A 22,889-nucleotide genomic window follows, 5' to 3' on the forward strand; every position below is an offset into this window, starting at 1 on the left:
TCAGACCTAGAATGACCTCTCCTCTGACTGACCTGCCAGGGCCTCCACTTGACCCTCGGGCCACAGTTTCCTATGATACGTGCTTCACTGCCTATAAAGCACAGTACTGGCTCTGTCTTTTTTGAGCCCTTCAAGAGGCAGCACCCTTCCCTCCGGGGAACAGAGCAAGTGTAGGGTGGGGCTGCAGCATAGTTTTTGGAAACCCTAAATCCAGGCAGATTAGCAGGCCCAAAATAATTCAAAAGAATACCTTCTTTCTCTTTTCTCTTTAATGACAAAACTTACATGTTGTGCACACATGATCACACAGTCCTGGGTGAGTCCATTGAAGCTGGGATCCTATGGTCCCAAGGCAGGGTTCAGTCTGCCTGTGGGATGCACCCAGTGACGTGCCAGAGCGGAATTGGTGAATTTTCAGAAATTTGGGGAGCCAATTGTCAAAAACAGCCATTACTTAAAAATTAATTATGTAAATTACGATTAAATTATATTAAAAGCAAAGGTAGCCAGTATTTAAACCTCATCACTTCCTAATTAATTTACTGCATTATTATTTATCTCTGCTCTTGAGGTTGGATGCCTCCACTGGTATCATATATAATGCTGTTCTGCACATCTCTTCCTAACATTATGTCGGTAGCTTGAAATAGGCAGTGGTAGGAATGTTGACACCACAGAAACTAGCAAATGCTATAAATCAGGATTTAATTTATTGTTCTGATGATTATCTAGACTTAGGAAAGTGGTGGAGAAAATGTTAATAACACGGACTAGGCTTAACGCATATCATTGTAAATAGCGCAAAAAATTGAAAATAACATCTTTCCAGTTTTCAAAAACTGCCATCAAATTCAGCAAAGAATCTGCTACTGTCGTAGACGAACAAATGGAATTATGGTATGTTTTTTGTTATTTCATTTTTGCCTTACTTTTCAAGGTAAACGAAAATATCACCCAGAGCTCCCGTGGGAAGGAGACATTTGCCAGCACACCGTTGGTATAGCTTTGCCACATGTCCCGTGTATTTTGCCACCTGCCTATCTTTGACGGGCACGGCCAAGTCCCCTTTCACTCACTGGCTCATTTAGCAAGTAAATATTGAGTGTGTACTATGTGCCAGCCGTGAACAAAACAGACAATAACCAAAATAAATGTCTACCCCGTAGTATGCATTTTCAAACTCTTCCCTCCTTTGAGACACAAGCCCCCCTCCTCTGTGTCCTGATCTTCCCTACAGAGGGTGAGCTCTGCGTTTTCAACCTTTTGCTGACGGGAATGAGCCTCAGCTCCAGGACAGAGTCTGAGCAGAGTCATGTGTGAATAGCTTGGAACTTGAATGAAGGCCCAGGTTTGAATATTGAAGTAGCTTTGTGGGAGAAAGCCAGTAAGAGGGAAAAGAAATCCATTTCTTGGGAGTTTGTGAAATGGGATGAATTCTCTGAGTTTGATGATTTTCTAGTTGTTCTCTGTGCTGTGGTCTTGAAAGAGATCTCAAATGAGACCCATGCACCTGAAAAGGCTGAAAAATATGTCATATAAAAATAGGACAGGATAACGTGCAGATTCACTCATCTATTTGTTCAGCAAATACGTGTGGTACCCAGCGCCAGGTGCTCGCAGGCTCTGTGAGCTGCCAAGCCAAATGATCCGTGGTCTCTCCCCTTGAGGATGTTCAAACTTATGGGGCAGTTTATAATCCAGCTTGCTGGCCAGTGAGCACAGAAGCTTTGCTCATCTCTCTGTAGTCAGGCTCCCACAGGCAGCCCTTCTCCTCCTTCTCTGCTCTCCCCTACTTAGCATTGATCTCAGTTTGTAATTATTTATGTCTGTTTGATTGATATCTGTCTTTCTTACAAGAATGTCAGCTCGAGGAGGGCAGGGACCTGTGTCTGTCTTGCTCATAGGGCCCAGAGTAAGTATGCACTCTGGGAAAAACTTGTTGAGTAAGTGGATGAGGGGAGGAACAAGCGTGGAGGAGGGAGATTGCTGTGGGTGAGGGGCCCAGAGGGCATCTGGAGGAAGAGGCTTGAGCTGGAAGGATGCAGCCTTCATTCTTTGACTCCAGGCAGGCAAAGCCAAACCCTTGCATTGGCCAAGACCTTGCCCAAACATCACCTCCACTGCATAGCCTTTCCTTACCCCTTCTCTGTGGGTGGATGTTGGTGATAGAACACAGCTAACGTTTCTTGAGTCACAGATCCCTATGTTTATCTGATAAAAAGTATAAACTGTCCTCTCCCAGAATAATGCTCATGGTATAAACCACCCAGTTTTATGTACAGTTTCATGGGGTTCATAGGTTCCAATCCCATCCATAAACCCCAAATTAAGAACCTGCTTTAAAAAATAATTCCCCACATAGGCGCACATCTTGTTCCTCTCAACCAATGTCTAGCATGGTTCTTGGTGTATAGACAGTATTTGATGTGGAATATTGGGTGGGTGAATGAGTATGTTAAAAAGTGTCCTGATTTGCCATGACCCGTTTAGAGTCGAGCTAACAATTCCACTGACGTCATCAAGGGGAGAGGGGTCAGTCAGCTTGAGCAGAGAATGGTAGCACTCTTTACACCCCTGGTCTGTCCTGGCCCTAGGATTATGGTTCAGCCCACACCCAGAGGCCCACCAATTCCATGAGGCCATTTTCCAAATAAAAACTTAAAACGTGGTGTCTGACACATTGATAATGGGGCAGAATATTTGAAATTGGGCTTGTCTCAAAGAATCAGAGATTTTGTGATTCTAAAGGAACAGAACCTAATCCTAAGGCTGATTGGGTTGTTCTTGGAGCTGCTTTCACTCTCAGAAAGGGGTGATTAGGGACTGGACTGCACTTCCCATAGAGTCTAAGTTAGTTCTCCGGTTCTGGGTAGAGGGGCCCAGCCTGGCAGGCTATCTATCCTCTATATTCTTCTCCATAGTCACCCGTGCTGAGTAGGTGATTGCTAGGTACCTCTAAAGACAGCCCATCTTCTACTTACTACTGTCTCCCCCCACCTACTCACCCACCCACCCACACAGAAGGTGACGTGAATCCCTGGCTTTTAAAATACTCAACTCTGGAGGCTTAGTTTTTTTTTTTTGTTTTTGGTTTTGGTTTTTTTTTTGCTTCTGTTTTGATCCCTGTTTTTCACATTAGGGCATTTGACAATGTTGATTTTCAGACACTAGAATATTTCAAAACCATGGGAAAAAAAAACTCTACAGTACTAACATTTGCTTGGAAAACAGTTGTCAAGGAAATAGATTTTGCAAAACACTTCCTCCCAGGAGAGCTCTCTCTTTCCATGTATCTCCACATTGAACATTATTCTCCTGTGCAGTGGTGGTAGGCAAGGTACCATTGGCAGGTAATTTGTCTAGCCAACATCTAATTATGAATTAAAGCCCTTGCTGGCAAGTTCTCAGGTCGGCAGCCGATGGTGGACGAAGTTCAAGTTCAGTTTATAGTGCATCTGAAACGTTCTTGGACTTACAGGAATGACGGAAGATTTCTTGGCTCTGGCTATAGACTGGGGAATAGGATTCTGTAAACTCTATTAGCAGACAATGGAAGCGCCTGATAGATGGAGCTGAAATTGCAAAACGTTGTTCGATTAAAAGAAAAGGTGAAGGCTCTTGGGGCAGGGGCTGTGACTCAAGGCACTCACATAAGGAGATACTTATCTCATGATTAGAGTGCTAGCAGCCCAGGCACCAGCCAGTGATTCTCGGAGAATCCATCACTGTTAGACATGCCAACGTATGTATGTACTGCTCAGTTGTGATCAGACCTCACAAGCAAGGCTGGCGGGTTTAATTATCACTTGTGAGAACTTAGGGAAGAAAGTGCTGGCCCGGTTAGAGTTATGGCCACCAACACTGGCAGATGGTTAATTACAGACTTCGTCCGTCCAGCGTAGGGTCCGTGTGTAGACAGGAAGACGGTTGCTGACAAAGAGGCAGAGAGATGGCTGTGTCTCCATTATTCCCATTTGTGTTAGACTCCATTGTACTTGCAGTAATCTTTAATTATAAAAACTATTACGATGGGATTGATTATCAATGTTATTCATTTCTGTCACGTTGCCTGGTAACGTCCCTTTGTGCCCAAGACACACATGTTTCTGTAGTTACAGGTTGAAGAAGTGAAACCTTCTCTCTTGGCCACTTTGCCATCACAATATTATAAAAAGCTATTTTGAGAGACTAGTGGAGCCCAGTCCGCGGCATGAAAAATGGACCTGGTCTGACGACAGCCTGAATCTTCAACAAGACTCCATTTTAACGAGAGCCACCCTTCACGATGCAGCATTCCCCAGTAGCAAGACAGAAAAACATTTCTAAATGGCTGCGTTCTGTTCTCCTCTTCCGGATAATGTTCTGTCCCATTACAGACCAATCTCTACTGCGGGACCCATTTTGCACGTCCCTACGGACTGCGTGAGGCGTGAGAAGTTGTGAGTCTTTAGGTTTTTGACGATTTCCAACCTAAGAAATGATCACTGATGGGGAAAATAGGGCATTAGATATTGCAGGTGGTCCATTTGCACCTCTGTTCCAAACTCAGGTTATCTCCATCACCCTGCTGGTTTTGAAAATGCCCCATTAGTGGAAGAAATGGTGGCAGAGTTATCACCAGAAGTACTCAAAATCCTTCTCTTTAAAGGTCACAGTGGTGGAATTTTCAGATAACACTTGGCATTGCTGTATTTTTTTTAAGTGGAAAAGAAGCTGCTCCGGGCCCAAGGAGAGTCATCTGTTGGGTTTCAGATCTCTAGTGAAGGCTGTAACCCACAAAAGTGGTTATCGCTTAAAGATACTTACATTCCACATGTTTCTGCTAAACTCTTGAGATGGACTGATTGGCATATTTAAATCTCATCTACCAGGCATTTGCTAATATCATAGCCTCATTGGGGGAAAAAAAAAAAAAACCTAATCAAATAGCTGTTTAGAGATGCTCTGCATTTTAAAATTTTGCTGGGTTTATCATAAGAAGAGGAGAAATTGTGCCTCTGACTTTCCTCTGGTTCTTTCCCTGACCTCAAGAGGGTTAAACTTCTAATGGCTTAAATAGCCACAGCTAATCACTCAAGAAGCATTTTTGCATTACATTCTCTGTCTCTTTTGAGTCGTTTCCATCCCTGACCCCCTTTCATCATTCTCGAATGTAGCTTCCTCACTTAGTGACTTCTTATCCAGGAGGGGGCCGCTGAATCCAATAATGAGGCTCATCCTTTTTATTCATTTTAAGCGGTACCAGCCAGGCCTGGCTGGAGTCAGATCTGAGAGCGATCGGTTTACGCACATCTTTCTCAGGTGGCATAAATAGAACACCAAGTCCACAGCGAAAATAAGAGGAATTTCTTCCTCTTGACCAGAAAGAGACACAAATGAGCAGCTTCTCGGGTCAGCAGGTTGAGTAGAAGCCACCTTAAAGGCACCTAAGACTTGGTGTTATTCTATTAACAGCAGCTGGAAAAGACCCCCCACCCCACCCCCCATGCCCCTGCCTGCTGAACTGATCTCATTTTAAGGCAACGTTTTTTTGTTTTGTTTTGTTTTTGTTTTTTCTAGACACTGTGCTCAGAATTGGGAGAACATGATGGTTTTTTCCTTTATACAGAATACCTGGCTGTCAGTGACAGAAATCTCACCAAGTCTTTTCTTTTGTAGGGAATGTCTGAAAGGGCCTGTCTTTGAGATTATGAAAGAGCACCAGTGAGCCACCATCACCCAGAGTTGTACCTCCAAAGCAAATCCAGGGAAGAGGAATTTTGTGAAGGTTCCATCAAATCACCTGTCACGGGCCATCAGTCTGCTTGTCTCCCTCCTGTGAAAGGGTCTGTTTTGCCCGCTCGGCGGGAGCTGCCACCTTCCTGCAGCAGGTTTACAGGCCCCAGCAGGAAGCCCAGATCTGGAGGCAGCTTAGGAGAGAGAGAATCCTGGTCCTCTTAGAAACCAGAGCAGCGGAGTGGGGGCAGGTGCATCCAGTTATCTGGGATGCGTGGATTTGAGGGAGGAGGGGAGGAGAAAGCTACAAATCCAGCCAGCCTGAGGTCTGCTTGAGCTTTGATTCGATCACTCACACAATTCAAGAATCTGAAACTCAACAGATCTGAGTTCTCTCTCTCTCCTAGTCTGTCCCATTAGCTCATCAAGGTTAGCATCTTTTGGTTTTCATAGTTAATTATTCTTTGGTATTCTATTTCAGGGTTTTGAAATCAAATTGCTTGAAATCAAATCACTCCCGTGTGATTAGGTTATCTTTCATAATAGGGCTGCAATAATCCTTTCAAGAACACTGCCTTTTAGATGAGCACTGTCAGGAAGATGTCCTGTGTCCCATGAAATTCAGTCTTGTAGGAGTGAGGAAAACACCACCAGCCCTTATTATGCATCCAGAAGTGTGCCACCCCACGTGATCCATCATCACAGACCTAGAGAAATAAAAGAAAACCTGTGTTGAGCTGTCTGATTAATGCAACACTCAAAGAGAGCTTATGGGGTGGCAGATACTTGGCTTGGTAGGGTGACTGAGCTCCAAGACCCGAGTCATTTTATCTGGTGTTCATAAGGCTGAGCGGATCTGTTTACAGCTTTGGAATTCTCTCTCCTGGTGTGAACAGGTAACCTTATCAGTGGGTTTCGCAAGCCTTGCTAGCCAAAAAAAGGAAACTATGCACTTTGGAATCTCTGCTGATGGAGACCTGGGAGGAATAAAGAGAAAAGTCAAATGCATTTCTCAGGCTGCACATGAAAACAGGAGGAGCTTTGTTTTTCAGATACTAATTAAGGTCTCAGCTCAGTTACCATCTTGGGGGCCTTCCTCTGCCATCCCCACCCGCTTAGTCATCCTCTACCCCCTCACCTTGCTCCGTTTTTCTTCATAGTGCTTATCAGCATTCAGAATTACCCTGCTTGCTTGTTTCCCTCTCGTTGTCTGATTCCCACACGGGTGTATGAGCCGTGACAGCAGGAACTTTTGCCTGTCTTGTTTATCGCTGTAGGTACCAGAACTCGGGTACATAGTAGGGCTCAGTACAGACTTTCTAATGGTTGTCAGGTGAGGGGAGGTTGAGGAAAGAACAGGAAGAGGCAAAGGTTGGAATTAGACCTGGGTTTGAATCCAAACCCTCCACTTATTGGCTTTGTACCCTTGGAGTAATTACTGAGCCTCAGTTTCCTTGTCTATAAAATGGATATAATACCTGCTTCCCAGAGTAGCAATAGAAGGACCTAAATAAGATAAAGTATACGATAACATCTGGTGCAGGGGCTGGTACGTGGAGGTGGGCAGTAAATACTGGCTCAGTATCCAAGCCTAGATTGAAACCGTTTTACTGGACATTCACTGCCCGTGAGTGCCAGTGGTTCTCAGGCCTCCTTCTTGAGTCCAGGACTGGACCTCCAAGGAGAAGAGTCCTGATCCTTTTTGGGCACCAAGGAGAATCACCAGAGAATGCAGAGGGCTCCACGTGGTTCTACATGGATGAGTTAAAAAGGGGGCCTGATGGATTGTATACCAAAGCTCATTCTCAAGAGATGGCATCACCCAACTAGAAGAGAAGACTCCTGTCCCCTGGGAAGCTATTGTCACCCTCCTCGGCCAAAGGCCTCCCTGTGAGTCCCGAAGGCCCTGAAACAGGTCACTTAGGCTCCTTGCTGTCACTGAGGTGCCACTAGCAGTCTTTAGGTTATCAAGGACGAACTGCCAGATTTCAGATAGCATCACCTCCCTAGGAGACCCGGATTACTCTTCTCCATGCTCTAGTCAAGATCTGTGCAGTGCTCACTTTGATATTTCCTTGTTTTCACTTAAATCTGTTTTTATTTTCCTTTAAAAAAACAAAAAACAAAAAAGCCCTAACATTTAGGCAAAAGAAATCGTTCTGCCGTTTCATGTTTCCAAAGGCTCTAGCCTCTGCTGGGGCAGCTTTAAAGCAGGCCATCCATTCCTTCCAGCAGCCTGAGCCTTCGGGAACTGGGAATGTGGACGTTTCTTGTTTTCAAAGAGAAACAGACCTCAGGATGGGCCGTTCGGTGCAGGCAGCAGGCAGTAGGCCGGGTCCTCGTTTTGATTCTCTGCATGCCACATGCTGTCCAGAGGTTCCCGGGTTGATGTTTTGTTCATTCACTCATCAGACAGTGGAGCAGCCTGGTGGGATGGAAGGGACACACAGCCTTTTGAATCAGCCAGACCCCAGCTTCAAACACCAGCCCTGCCACTCTGCATAGCCCCAAATGTTGGGAAAGGGAGCCGCTGATCTCACCTAGAAGGGTTGTTGGGTGGGAAGCACTGTGCTGTTGTGATGAAGAGTGCAGGCTTCCAAGTTGTCTGCTTGCTTCCTGGCTCTGCCACTGTTCGTTCTGTGTCCGTAAGCGACTTAGCTAACCCTCCAGGACTCGACTGTATCCTCCTGTAAAATAGGGGCAATAATGGTAGCCCACCTTGCAGGGTTGGTGTAGGATGAAATGCTTCTTTTTTTTTTTTTTAATCTTTATTTATTTTTGAGAGAGAGACAGAGTGTGAGCAGGGGAGGAACAGAGAGAGAGGGAGACACAGAATCCAAAGCAGGCTCCGGGCCCAGAGCTGTCAGCACAGAGCCCGACCCGGGGCTCGACTTCACAAACCATGAGATCGTGACCTGAGCCTAAGTCAGACACTCAATGGACTGAGCCACCCAGGCGCCCCTAGGATGAATGCTTCTTAAGGGCTTAGCCCGGCACTCGGCACACAGTAAGTACTCAGCAGGTGTCTGTTACTGGATATCAGAGAGAACCTGTCTAGCCATTGTTATTACTAATGTGCTATATTGACTTCCTCTGCTTGGCCAGCCTCGGTACTAGGGGTTGGGAATGTTTTGATGAATAGGTCACAGAGCTTAAAGGCAGGGTAGACAGACTTGAAAGACATTATTGCCCTGCTGAAGTGTCAAGTATTGTCGTTGATGGATGGCAAGGGGCTGCAGGAGAATAGTGAATTCCAGAATGTTGGTACCCATGCTCCAGAATATCAGAATTCCTAATGCAGAAAGAAGGCTGTGGAGGAGTGGGAAGTGCATTGGGAGATTTGGTGGTTTATTCATTCAGTTTTTCATTGGAAGTGCAAAGGTCCTGCGGTAGTGCGTTATTTTCCTATATAGTACCAACAGTGACTTGAACAACACAGATTTATTCTCTTACAGTTCAAAATGTGTCTCACCGGGCTAAAACCAAGGTATTGGTCAGGCTGCATTTCTTTATGGAGGCTGTGGGGGAGAATCCATTCCCTTGCCTTTTCCAGCTTCTGAAGGTGCCTGCCTTCCGTAGCTCATGGCACCTCCCCCATCTTCAAAGCCAGCAAAGGCCAGTGGAGTCTTTTTCACATTTCGGCACCTGGACACTGACCCTCCTGCCTCCCTCCTTTACTTCTCAGGACCCTTGTGAGTACATTGGCCCACCTGGATAATCTAGGATGATCTCCCCCATCTCAAGGTCGGCTGATTAGCAACCTTATTTCCTCTGAACCTTGATTCGATGTTACCCTACATACTCGCAGGTTCTGGGGATTAAGACATAGACACCCCTGGGGGCCATTACCTGCCTCCCCCAGACAGGAAGGGGGCTGTATGCACTTGAAGTGTTGTCCAGAGGTCCCTGGCGTGGACCCCCAGAGAGTGAGAAGGGGCTTGGGACTGCCCAGAGCAGGCCCTTCGGGAATGGAGTCTTGGGAGTCTCTTGGAGGCACTTAACATAGAAGAATGGCATTTAACGGTTAACATTTGTAACCCTCTGACAGTTGGAGAAAGGATGGGGGTGAAGTGGGGCAAGAGAGGAGGCGGGGAGACTGGCTGAGGTTCAGAGGCAGTGGCCTGGGAGGGGAGGAGTGACAGCCTTGCTGGAGGGTGGATGTGCCGTGTGGAGGAGACTCCACGGTTTCAGGAGGACGGCGGTCCTGTTTCCTGATGTAGGAAAGTGATGCACGTGGAACCCAAGAAGGGCAGCCACGGGCGCTGGTGCTCACCACGAATTTGCTGTGTGCCTGGCCGTGCGCTGAGTGCCTCGTGTGGTAATTCATCCACTGGTGGCACCCGCTGGAGGCCGTTACGCGGTTGCTCCATTCTGTGAGAGGCGATGGGGCCTCTACAGCCGAGAGCGTAGACTGCCTGGGTTAGAATCCTGGTTCTGCCGCTGACTTGCTGTGACACTTGGGCATGTGCCTCAGTTTCCTTATATGAGAATGGGAGTGATAATATAGTAACAAGGTTAACGTGAAGATCGAATGCATTAATATACATGTAAATCACTGGTGGACTTGTGGAAACCCTGGAGAAGCCTAACAGTATCGTTATTTTTTAGACAGATGGATAATAGAGGCACAGAGAGGTTAAGTACCTTGTCTAAGGACACACAGGTGGGGAGAGCTGGGATCCAAAGCCAGGCTCTTAGCTCCTGTGCCTGCTTCTTCCTTGAAAGTGCCTTTCAGAGCCGTGGTGAAAACTGTACGGGCTAATACATACAGAAGCCCTTATCATGCTTGGTACATGGTTCATGTTCCGTAAACGTATGTATGTCGAAGTGCAGTTTCTTTTTCTGTAAATGAGGGTGATGACACCCATCCTGCCTCAACTCACAGGTGACCGTCAGGCTCTAATGAGAAAGGGAAAGCACTCTGGAAAGGGTTAGAGCTACCTGCACATAGGTTGCATTTGCACTAAAATCCTTCAGAGGGCCTTGTTGAACAGTTTCCCCCTGGAATTTCAATCACAGATGAGCTGAGGTCTTCCCCGCTGTCATTTATCTTTGTTCACGCCCCATCTCCCTGTCCTTCCCCCCACACCCAGTCTGTGATTAAAGTAGAGGAGTGGGGGGAACCCTTCACTTTGCAGGTGGGGAACCATTCTCGATGCCCTGGTAGAGCTCAGATCTCCTTGTGATCTTCTCCCTCAGTTCCTTTTGTCCGGCTGCAGACTCTGTGTCAAGATCATAAATGTATCCATAGGAAAGAGTCTCGTCATTCTTGCTATCCCTTGTGGCCTCCCAGTTGGGAGCTTTTCTTGTTGGGCCTTTGGTAAATCCTTGCTGAGTCAAAGCCACTGGGCAGTCCCGGCATTGCCCTTACTCCGTGGTCCTCATGACATGCGCCACCCAGGGGGACTCCCCCTGTGTTGTCACCATCCTTAGATGTTGATTTCAGCATGTATTCAGGGAAGGCCTCTGTGTGTTGAGCACTCTGCTAGGGGCTGGGGAGCAATAGTGATCAATGGTGGAGGGAAATAGATACTAATTAATCAATCACACAATTAATACAAAATTCTGACTTTGATGATCTTCTCTAATAGGGGAATTCGACCTGATCCAGGCGGCTAGGCTTCTATAGGACTGAGGTCTGAGAGATGAGTGGAATTGTCAGGCATAAAGAAGAGAGGGGAGTGGTCCAAGGAAAGGTGCTATCATATGCAAAGGCCCTGTGTCAGGAAGAGGCGTGGTTCTTCAAGGACCTGAAAAGGAAAGCTGATATGGCTAGGGCAGGGATAGGGAAGATAAGCCGAGGCTGGAGGCGTGAGTGGATGGGACTCTACAGGGCTTGATGGGCAATATTGAGTTTGGTCTTTATTCCTGATGGAAGTGTTTTAGTATGTTTTGAGGGTGGGGTAGATAGTAGTGTATTTGCATTTTGAATAATCACCCTGGCTGCAGTGTGGAGAGCAGTGTAGGAGGTGGGAGAGGACTCCTGAAGGCCAGTTAGGAAGCTGCCACGTGAGTCCCACGGAGAGGTGGGAGCACCCCGGATCAGAGTCTTGGGGCAGAGAGAAAGAGAATGGAAGGATGCTTCATGGGGAAATTAACAGGGCAGCTGTGATCCTGTGGCTGTTCTTTATTGAGCACGTGTTATGTGCCAGCTACTGTGCCACACAGTTTACATATGTTATTTACTTTCAGGGTTATTATAAGGATTAAATATTCCTGTCCTTATTTTACCGGTGAGGAAACTGAGACTCAGAGAGGTTAAGTCACTCACTCCAGGCCACACAGCCAGTTCATGGCAGAGCCCTATAGCAGCTTCTCAAACTTCAGTGTGCATTTGGATCACCTGGGGATCTTGTTAAAATGCTGGGTTTGATTCAGCAGGTCTGGGGTGGGGCCCGGGATGCTGCATTCCTAACCTGTTCCCTGGGTATGCCCAGCTTCTGGTCCCTGGACCGCACTTGAGCGGCAGGGTCTGTCTGCCGCCAGGGCTCACATTCTCAACCATGGCGCCTTAGAACAGCTATAGATGAAGTAAGATTTCTTACACTGTCAAATCTGAATCCCCACGGGCACGATGTGGGAGAGCTGTCTGGACCTTAGATAGGTAGGGAGTGATAGGACATTTTCATTTCCTACATTTGCCTTTCACCCTCTCAAGCAAACCCCAAAGTGAAAAAAAGGTTGGAGGCAGCACTTCCCCCTTCTATTCTGCATCCCACCCCTTCACCTCTCAGCACAACCCAATCCCACCTGTATCCAGCTTCTGAACTAGACCAGGGGTTACGTGTAGCCACGGATGTCTCTTCAACAGCCACCAATCAGATCACACTGTGGGGCACTGATAGATGGGGTTAGACTGAGGAATCTAATATGGATGGTTTCTCAGTACCAAGCTGTCGGCTGTTTCCCTGGACCGTACTGAAAGGGAAGGGAAAAAAAAAAATCAACCCAACATTCCAATCTCTTTAACTGTATGGTCATTAGATCCCAGGATCATTAGAGACCAAATCTTCTCCCGGCTCAGCCCCTGCAGATGGGGCCAGGTGTCACTGCTGGGAGACGCCAATAAGGCTGTGAGTCATGGTGTGCGCACTTGTCTTTAATGACTGGGAAAATCCAGTTCCCTTCTTGGCAGCTTTGAGACGTTGCAACTGTGGTTCTGGGTCACTGCCAGGCCTGATGCTGTCTGTGTGCGGGTTTTCTTTAAAAAGGGGAATGTCGGGGCGCCTGGGTGGCGCAGTCGGTTAAGCGTCCGACTTCAGCCAGGTCACGATCTTGCGGTCTGTGAGTTCGAGCCCCGCATCAGGCTCTGGGCTGATGGCTCGGAGCCTGGAGCCTGTTTCCGATGCTGTGTCTCCCTCTCTCTCTGCCCCTCCCCCGTTCATGCTCTGTTTCTCTCTGTCCCAAAAAATAAATAAATAAAAAGGGGAATGTCTCACCATTTCATTGACCACTCCTTCCTCCCCAGTTGCCCCAAGGAACTTTGCAACACAACCTTCCTCTTAGTTTTCCACTCTAGCGGCAGGCTGCCAGTCATTCCGATGTCCTCCCTTCCTCGAACGCATCCTTTCTCTCTTGGTTCCATTGTTCTGGGGCTCCTGAGCCAGACCGAGCATCTGTGTCGGGTGACATGGTGGATGCTGGTCGCTTTTCTCAGGAGAGAATTCTAGAGCTCGGAGACAGGTAGAAAGAACATCTTAAACAAAATAATAATGTCTGCATCAGACTATGAAATCGTTTTCATTTTAAGATTTCATGTCATTGCAATTCGTTCAGGTGGACAAGAACGTCTTTTGTTTGACAGAGAACTGAAGGGATGTCTTAGGATTCAGCTCCCATTGCTCTGCCTGTGTCTCTCTCTCTTTGGAGCTTTGTTTTCTGCCTTTGCAGGACTTGGCCAAAGGAAGGCTTTGTGGTCTATTGTTAGGTGTTCTTTGGAATCTATAAATCACAGACTGCTGGGAGGGAGGGGCTTCTCGAGCTCATCGAGAGCTGCCTTCTGTCTCCAGCACGGACGTGCATGGATGCACACGCAAACGATGACTGCCTGTTGAGTATTTCTGGAACCCAGTGGGGGCAGAGGTATACTTTCTCTTGGCATTTAGTTCTCATGTCTCTTGATTCTTAATGTCACGTTCTCGAGTCCATCCCAAATCCCTCTTGCTGTGGCTCAGGCTGCCCCTGCCCTAGTCAGCTGCGCTACCATCCTGGCCCACGTTCTTGGAGACCGCACCATCCCGGTGCAGTTAGGTGTGTGTCCTGTCCACGGCGAGTCACTTCCCTAGTCTGAGCCTCACGTGGTTCTTGTAAAATGTGGCTTTGGGAATAGACTGTGTCTCTGGCACTCAGATTCTGTTTGACTTTGAGATGCAGGCTCTGTGCTTCTATTGTTTCTCTTGCTGGTTGGCCTTCTCTCTGACTCCCAGCTATAAAGGTCTTCTCTTCTGTCAAGCCCGGTGTCATCCTATCCACCCTATGGCCACACACCTACCCAAGCACTCCCTCTAGACTTGGGAGTAGCAGCATATCGTTTCTTCCTTATGTTTTTCATCCTGACAACCTTTAGCTTGTACATTACAAACATTCCTGGATATTCATTATAGAAAATCCAGAAAGAATAGTTCAATAAGAAGAAAAAAACTAACAACCAGTGAACTTCTCACTATCAGACATAAGCACTGTCGGCACTTTGGTGTATTTCCTTCCTTTTTTTTTTCCCCCTTAAAATACTTATACATGGTCCAGTAAATTTCACATTATATAATTTGATGCTCTGCTTTTTCACTGAATATTCTATAATTAGCATTTCTGTGTATCACTACGCATACTTAGAAACAATTTTTATTACCTGTTTAATACTTTATATCTCATCCTTTATCGAGCTCTTGCATGATTATATGAATACCTATCCTGTCAAGCCTCTGAACTACCCAGATCAAATGGGATGAAATGTGCAAAGAGCTACACAAATATAAATGACTGTAAGTTTTATGTCCCCAAGTGAACTACATTACTGAATTGTCACAAACTTGTCATATATTTTTCTGTCACCAGGTTTTGCACATCAATGGGCACAACAAGCCGTCTGGATTTGCTCTTTAAAAGGGAACATACATATTAATAAATTCTGATTTTTCCCCCCAGCAATTTCTTAGAGCCTCTGGCCTAAGGAGCTCACTCGAAGTGCAGAAAAAGGAATGTGCACAGAGATGTTCGTTAGGGCATTATTTACAATTGCCGCAAAGTAAAAGTCCCTGACACATCTGATTATATGGGAGGAGGGCTGAGTAAATGATGCTGAACCGACTTGCTAGCCTATTGTATAGCTATTGAAAATGATGTTTGCAAAGCCGTTGTAATAAAACGGACCTTGTTTCTGTCATCATCCCTGGAAGAAGCAAAGGTGAATGGAAAAGAGAGGAAAGAAAAGTACCCAAGTGGGAATGGTGGTTATAGTATTCAAATAGTGGGTGCTGGTTTTCTTTGCTTTCTACAGTGAGCATGTACATGTTGGATACACTAAGAGATGGATGGACAGATGGATGGATGGATGGATGATGGAAGGAATGATAGATAGGGTTAGCAACTTTATTCTTTTTTTTATTTTTTATTTTTTTTTTCAACGTTTATTATTTTGGGACAGAGAGAGACAGAGCATGAACGGGGGAGGGGCAGAGAGAGAGGGAGACACAGAATCGGAAACAGGCTCCAGGCTCTGAGCCATCAGCCCAGAGCCTGACGCGGGGCTCAAACTCACGGACCGCAAGATCGTGACCTGGCTGAAGTCGGACACTTAACCGACTGCGCCACCCAGGCGCCCCATATTCTTTAAAAGTATCATAAAGAATGTGTACAGAAGACGGAGGTAGGGGGACCAGAGCTGAGCTCAAGTGTGGGGAGCGACCTGGATGTGGAGAACGAGAATGGGGGCTGAAGCCTGGACCGAGCTGAGACTTCTGGAAAATGCTCAGAACCACAAAAGGGGACTATTTATTTTTGGAATGGGAAGAACAGAGTACGGATGGGCATCTCATTTGAACATAGTAACATCATTATAAAAGGAAAAGCCCAAACTGCTAGTTCCTCATTTGCTCCTACTTTTGACTAGAGCTGGCAGGACAGGCCTTGCAGAGAGTCTGGCAACGGGCGCGTTCTGTCATAGTTTATAAAAGTGGAGGTAAACAGCGGGCACCTGGGTGGCTCAGTTGGTTAACAGTCCGGTTCTTTTTTTTTTAATTTTTTTTAAACATTTATTTATTTTTGAGACAGAGAGAGACAGAGCATGAACGGGGGAGGGTCAGAGAGAGAGAGGGAGACACAGAATCGGAAACAGGCTCCAGGCTCTGAGCTGTCAGCACAGAGCCCGACGCGGAGCTCAAACTCACGAACTGTGAGATCATAACCTGAGCTGAAGTTGGACGCTTAACTGACTGAGCCACCCAGGCACCTCTCTAGCCCCCCTTTTTTAAGTAGGCTCTATGCCCAATATGGGGCTCAAACTCACAACCCTGAGAATAAGCAGTGTATGCTCTACCCACTGAGCCAGTCAGGTGCCCCCCCCCCAAATGTTTTTTTTTTTTTAAATAGTCTCAGACTTGTAGAAAAGTTGCAAAAATATAAAAAAGATATCACATTTACCCTTCACTCAGATTCCTCAAATATTACCCTGTTTTCTCTTTTCTCTTGCTACACACACATAACACAGTTTTCTGAGCCATTTGAGAGTAAGTCGCAAGCATAATGCCCCTAACCCTTAAATACTGTATTGTGTATTTCCAAAACCTTCATGCCACTTTTCTACATAACCACAGTAAAACTGTTAAAATAGGAAATTGAGGGGTGCCTGGGTGGCTCAGTTGGCTAAGAATCTGACTCTTGATTTTGGCTCAGGTCATGATCTCATGGTTCGTGAGACTGAACCCTGTGCCGACAGCATGGGATTCTCTCTCTGCCCCTCTACTGCTCGCACTCTCTCAAAATAAATTGAAAGGACGGGAGGAAAAGAAAGAAGGAAAGAAAGAAAGGAAGGAAGAAATTTGACACTGATATGATACTGCCACCTGATTCTTACACCCCATTCAGATTTTGTCAGTTCTGTTGAAAGTTGTCTTTATAGAAATAATAATAATCGCTGCTCTGGGATTACATTCAAGTTCACATACAGCATTTAGGTCATGTCTCTCTGGTCTCCTTGAGTCTATAACAGTCCCTCCGTCTTTCCTTTTCTTTCATGACCTTAATGTCTTTGAAGAGTGAAGGTCATTTATGTTGTACATTGTCCCCAGATTTCGGTTTGTGTTTTGGGCGGGAATGCCACTGAAATGATGGTGGTGTATCCTCAGTGTGTCATATCACGTGGTGTATGACATCTAATTGTCCCTACTAATAGTTTTTAAAAATATAAATAACTTGGGGTGCCTGGGTGGCTCAGTCGGTTAAGCGTCTGAATTCAGCTCAGGTCATGGCCTCACGGTTCGCAAGTTCGAGCCCCGCATCAGGCTCTGTGCTGACATCTCAGAGCCTGGAGCCTGCTTCAGATTCTGTGTCCCTCTCTGTCTCTGCCTTTCCCCCACTTGTAGTCTGTCTCTCTCTCTATCTCTCAAAGATAAATAAACATTAAAAAATTTTTTTAATAAAATAAAATAAAAAATATAAATACTGAGATATAATTCGCATACCATAAAAATCACCTGTTTTGAAAGTATAAAATTCAGTGGTTTTTAGTAATTCACATAGCTGTACAGTCCTCATCCACCAACTATAGAACATTTTCATCACCCCAAAAAGGCGTCATACCCACTAGTCGTCATTCTCCATGTCTTCCTTTCCCCAGCCCCTGGTGACCACTAATCTACTTCCCGTCTGCATGGATTGGCCTGTTCTGGACATTTCATAGACATGGAAGCCTACATTCTGTGGCCTTTTGTGTCTGGCTTTCCCTTAGCACAGTGTTTTCAAGGTCCCTCCCTGCTCTGGTGTATATTGTACTTCCTTTCTGTTTATGGCTAAGTACTACTCCATTCCATATGTATTCTACATTTTGTTGATTCATTCATCAGTCAGTGGACATTTGGGTTGTTTTCACCTTTGCGCTATTAAAAATAGCGCTGCTGTGCACATTTGTATACAAGCTTTTGTGCAGACTCGTGTTTTTTTTTATTTTCCAGGGGACGTGTCAGGGGACCCCTAGGTTCAGTGATTCGCCAGGAGGGCTCACAAGCTTCAGCACTTAGCCCTACTCCCGGCTGAGATTTTTACTGTAGCGACAGGACGCAGAGAGAAATCAGCAGGGGGAGAAAGTGCATGCAGGGAAGCCCAGAGGAAACCAGGCACCGCTTCCAAGAGTCCTGTCCCAGTGGAATCATGCAGGAGATGCTGAGTTCTTCTAGCACGGAATTGTGACAACACGCATGAGGTGTTCTTTATCAGGGAAGCTCATTAGAGACTCAGTGCCTGAGGTTTTTACTGGGGTATGGTCACATAGGTACTATTTTATTTTATCTTATTTTATTTTTGATTTTTTTTAACATTTGTTCATATTTGAGAGAGAGAGAGAGAGACAGAGTGCAAGTTAGGAAGGGGCAGGACGAGAGGGAGACACAGAATCCGAAGCAGGCTCCAGGCTCTGAACTGTCAGCATGGAGCCCGATGGGGGGCTTGAACCCGTGAACCGTGAGATCATGACCTGAGCCGAAGTCAGACACAACCGACTGAGCCACCCAGGTGCCCCACATAGGTACCATTTTAGCATGTACCAAAACTCTAGACTCCCTGAAGGAAAGCGGGTGTTCAGCATAAGGTCAGGAAACTACCCTCACTACTTAGGATGGTGGGAACATTCGCGAAATCCACGTTCCCACATGCCAGCCAAGGACCAACCTTGCAGGCAGGCCTTTCCAGGGATAGAAGCCTGGGGCCAGCTGTTGGCTCTTTTCTACACAGGTCCACACCTAAAAGTGCAGTTGCTGGGACTATTTAACCAAAATTCTCTCCAACACCAAACTTCTCTCCAATGTGACTACACCATTTTCATTCCCATCAGCAATGCACGAGGGTTCCAATTTCTCCCCGTTGTGGCCAACACTCGCTGTTGTCCGTCTTTTTGATTATAGCCTCCTAAGAGACAGTAATAGGTTTTTAAGTTAGTGATTTGCAAGCATTTAGAACAAAAAATGCTGATTCGGAGGAGCCAAAATGGGTTCTCTAAGAACAAATCGTGCCAGTCTAACCCCTGATTTTCCTTTAAAAAAAAAAAAGCAGCAATTTATTTTTTCTGTACAAGCTATGTTAGGGGACTGTTTTGTGTTTCAGCCCTGTCCTTCAAATATCTCCATGTCCAAAAATGGAGACACGGGGCTTGTAGTGATTGGTGGGCTCCTCACTTGCTGACAGATGACACTCAAAAATGCTACATCCAGGAGAAAGGCCCCTGCTGCTGTTCCCCGACGCCGTTCTCAGCCCCCCTGTTTAATGTTTCTGTCCAAAACTCAGGGGGAGACACAGATGGCAGTCCTATCAAGTTTGCAGATTACCCAAAGCAGACAGACACATGCACATTGAATTATAAGATCTGGTTCCAGAAAGATCCTGACAGCACAGAATGGTAGGCAGAGTCCTACAAGATGAAATTATTAGGGACAAGTGGCAAGTCCCCGCCCACAGGATCTGGTCCAGATGAGAGTAGGGAGAGTCTGCACTTTGGTTTTCGACTCATTAACAAAAGTATAGCCAGCCATAACGAATGGGCAACGAAGTCTCGGGGCATCTTGGAAAAACGTTACGACGTGTGGGTCTGCCGTTTCAGGGGACTCAGGGCTCTGCCGTGAGGGGTGCTGTTGAAGGAGCTGGGCACTCAGTTGGCCAACAGACAGCCTGAGGTGACTGGTGAGTTGACCTACCTGTCGGAAGGTCTCTGCTATGAAAGCAGTATGAACTGTCTTCCCCATGGCCCATAGGGAAAACAGATTTGGACTGATTAAGGAAGAACTTTGTGAAACTACAGTCAGATGGGCTGCTTGGTAAGGTGGTGAGCACCCCGTCACTGGGGGTGTTCAAAGAGACATGGCATAATCTTTTATTAAAGAACTTGCATGAGGCAAGAGGGAGACTTGATGACCTTTGAGGTCTTAGAATTGCCTAACATGAAGCCAGGGACTATCTACCTCTCAAGCCCAATCCGAGGGTCACCCAAGGCATGTATCACCAGCTGCAGAGTGAGATTAGCCTTTTTGTGGGTCATCCTCAGCTTGTGCCCCTCACAGTCCTGTGTGTCCGTCAGCACACTTGGGGATCCACTTGAGGCACACACACTCGCCCTCTTCTGAGTGCCTCTGTTGTGCAGAAGCCCCGCCCCTCTGACCCATTACCTGCCTTGCCCATGATGTGTGTGGTCTGCCAGTCTGCCAACCATGTGTTAAACTCTACAGCCATTTTCTTTTTTTTTTTTTTTTTTAAATTTTTTTTTCAACGTTTTTTTATTTATTTTTGGGACAGAGAGAGACAGAGCATGAACGGGGGAGGGGCAGAGAGAGAGGGAGACACAGAATCGGAAACAGGCTCCAGGCTCCGAGCCATCAGCCCAGAGCCCGACGCGGGGCTCGAACTCACGGAGCGCGAGATCGTGACCTGGCTGAAGTCGGACGCTTAACCGACTGCGCCACCCAGGCGCCCCGTCATTTTCTTGTTCTTACAGTCATTCAGCAAATATTTAGTGAGCCACCTATTATGTGCCAGTCCCTGGATGAGTTGCCAGGCATGTGGCAATGAATAGGGGTTTAGGGGACCTACCCCATAATCCAAGTATAAAACTTGACTGCAGGCTGCTGCAGGGTGTGACATCAGGAATGCAGGGGAAGGAGTGGGGGGGGGTGCAGGTCTGACTTAGGCCTCCTGCCCTGCAAATTGCCCTGCACACTATTTCCACTGGGATCTGAAGGAAGATAAGCAGTTGGCAGGAAGTAGAGGGTGAGGCCAGGGGAGCATCCCCACTGTGGCTGTGGCCCAAACTGCCGCTGAGCACAGGACAGGACACCTGGTCGGTGCTTGCTTGCGGGGCTTGAGGAAGAGAAGTAAGGACTACCTGGCTGGGGGTCTTTTCCCGTCCCCTGCTCATCCAGTGCCCAGGTTGAGCCACTTGTGACCCGAGATGGGAGACGTCGTGTGTGTGTGTGTGTGTGTGTGTGTGTGTGTGTGTGTGTGTGTGTATGAGAGAGAGAGAGAGACTGAGAGCCACTCTGGTTGCTTCCTGAATCTAGTCCCAAGTGGCGCAGGGATTATTTGTGCCTCCGTTCCCCTCCACTGATGTGGATGACTGAGAACGCGGGCCCCGTTCCAAACGTCTCCACAGTGGCAGCTCCTCTGAGAACACGTAGATACCTACGATTCTCCTAATTACCCTGGTACACCCACTTCTCTCTCTTTCTCTTAAGCAGGGGGGATTGGAGGGGAGGGTGCGGTCCTCCCCCTCCAGACCTCTGCTGCTGCTTCCCTGCTGTCATTTATGTTTTACCAGCCTCCTGCCGCTCTCCCACCCTCCCCTCCCCCCCTCACAATGGCTAAACTGAGGGGGCCTCCAGATAAGAGAGACTGAGGGAGGAGGCCAGTCTCCCTTAAGCACTCATACCCGGCAATTAGTTTCTGTTATTGCCAATTCAGGATAAGTAGAAAATAACAGAGGAATGGAACTAAGACTCAAAGCCTGTGCCAAGTGCTTGGCATGCGTTACCATGACATTTTCATGTATGTCACATGGGAAGCCACATACAGGCCAGGCATGGGGATGGGCTTGGCCGGTGTGGGAGTCGAAAGAGCTGGATTCCAGCCCTGCTGGCTGTGCTTCCCTGATCACTTCCATCTCGGAGCCTCGGCTTGAACGTCTACGAAATGGAGAGGTGCTGCTAGATTATTCTGCCACTTCACAGGGAATGCGGGACCTAGGCTTGTCACGTCTGCCCTCCTGGTCTGTGTGTTTGGGCCACAGTGGCAAACACAGCAGAAGTTTGGGTCCAGATGTGTCTGGAAGGGACTGCTTCTAAGCCTTGGTACCCGGAGTGGCAGAACATAGAGGATGAAGATAGAGACGTCCAGAGAGAGGGAGCTGAGACAGGAAGGTAGGCTGGGAGATAGGGGGAGAAAAGTAGAAGGGTGCCGGACAGCGTCTGGAGGTGAGGTTGGAAATAGAAAGAAACACATCATCAGATCTGTCGTTTTCAGGGGTGGCCCATGGACCAGCAGCATCACGCGGGAACTTCTTGGCCCCGTCCCCCCAGACCTGCTGAATCAGAAACTCAAGGATGGGGCTGATAGATTCAGCAAGCTTTCCAGCTGATTCTAATGCACACAGAGTTTGAGAGCTAAGGGTGACTGGAAGGAGGGAGGTGGCTGAGGCTTGGGGGACCGGATGGGAATTTTAGAGGCTGAGGAGGCTTGTCAATCACGTGCAGGTCGGAAACCAGGCATTTCCAGCTACTTTCTTTCATGCAAACCTTTCAGGATTGGGGATTAAACCTTTCAGCAAAGTAGCCCTTGCTGTTCCCATTTCAAAGAGATGTCCACTGAGGCTCCATGACTTGCCAAAGTCAAAGCAGAGGTGAGATGAGAACCCAGGCCGCTCTGGCCCTGAAGCCTGAGTTCTTTCCACCACACCAGCTGCCTCCTCGCCCACCTGTCCCTCAGCTGTGCCTCTGCCGCCTGCCCCTGCTCCCTCCTCTGCTCCGCTGTCACCCAGGCAGCCCACCATGCAGAGGCAAAAAGACAGCATCCTTGAGGCAAATAAGGGGGACCCTGGGGGCCGGGGGAGCAGGGCTGAGGGTATATTGTTAGCCTGGCTTCCTCCAGCCTCCGGTGCTAAGTGCGGCTGGAGGACCAAGGTGGTTGCATGATGTTCCTACAGGCCAACATAGTTGCCTTAATGTAGTAAGAACTGCACAGCCTGGGTGCCAAAGTCAATAAATACTCATTGCTGCCTACATGTACCAAGCCCTGTGCTGGGTGCTGTGGGAGAAACTGAGGCAAGCACAGTTTCTGGCTTCAAGGAGCTTATGGTTCAGAGCCAGGGGAACAAAAACTGACAGTGACTAGCTGGGGTGCTAGGGAGCCTGGGATGGCCAGGGTACGTCAACAGGTGTGGGAAAAGTTCAGAGAGACTCATGTGGTGACTTTAGGGGACAAAACAA

General features: G+C 47.3%; 1 protein-coding gene across 1 annotated transcript in view; it reads left to right on the forward strand.

The window, feature by feature from the left end:
• Positions 1 to 22,889, forward strand: part of MAN1C1 (mannosidase alpha class 1C member 1) — a 142,570-nt gene that overhangs the window by 33,549 nt on the left and 86,132 nt on the right. The window lies entirely within an intron of this gene.

Source organism: Lynx canadensis, chromosome C1, assembly GCF_007474595.2.
Source record: "Lynx canadensis isolate LIC74 chromosome C1, mLynCan4.pri.v2, whole genome shotgun sequence".
Classification (NCBI taxonomy): domain Eukaryota; kingdom Metazoa; phylum Chordata; class Mammalia; order Carnivora; family Felidae; genus Lynx; species Lynx canadensis.